At 54.2% G+C, this 576-nt stretch overlaps 1 protein-coding gene across 1 annotated transcript in view; it reads left to right on the top strand.

The window, feature by feature from the left end:
• Positions 1-576, top strand: part of ABHD8 (abhydrolase domain containing 8) — a gene marked incomplete at both ends in the record, with an annotated part of 2,914 nt that overhangs the window by 635 nt on the left and 1,703 nt on the right. The gene's annotated exons all lie outside the window — the stretch shown is intronic.

The raw sequence follows: 576 nt of genomic DNA, 5'->3' as shown, positions 1-576 counted from the left end.
GTGACCTTCCAGCCCCTGAGAGGGGCTACAGGAAAGGAGGGAGGGAGTGTTCACAAGGGTTTGCAGTGACAGGGTGAGGGGTGATGGGTTTAAGCTAGAAAAGGGCAGATTTAGGTTGGGCATCAAGAAAAAGTTCTTCCATATGAGGGTGATAGATCCCTGGAACAGGTTGCCCAGAGAGGTGGTGGAGGCCCCATCCCTGGGGACATTCAAGATCAGGCTGTATGAAGCTTTGAGTAGCTTGATCTACTTGGAGATGTCCCTGCTTATGGCAGGGGTTTAGACTAGGTGACCTTTGGAGGTTCCTTTCAGCCCAGACATTCTGTGATTCTATGAGAAGGGACACTCGTATGGGTGAGGGCCCAGGGGATGCCAGCAGGAAGGGCTGAATTCATCCCCACCCTACCCTGTCCTCAGCAGAGAATGATCAATAAGTCATAGAACACAGAAGTGTTTTGGTTGGCAGAGACCTTTCAGCTCCTGAAGTCCAACCATCCCCCAGCCCTGCCAGGTCCCCACTGCCCCGTGTCCCTCACCCCACATCTCCACGGCTTGGGAACCCCTCCAGCGGTGGAG

This window comes from Merops nubicus, unplaced genomic scaffold, assembly GCF_000691845.1.
Source record: "Merops nubicus isolate BGI_N331 unplaced genomic scaffold, ASM69184v1 scaffold17570, whole genome shotgun sequence".
NCBI lineage: Eukaryota > Metazoa > Chordata > Aves > Coraciiformes > Meropidae > Merops > Merops nubicus.
The sequence above is the reverse complement of the archived record's forward strand: the minus strand, read 5'-3'. Positions and strand labels throughout refer to the sequence as shown.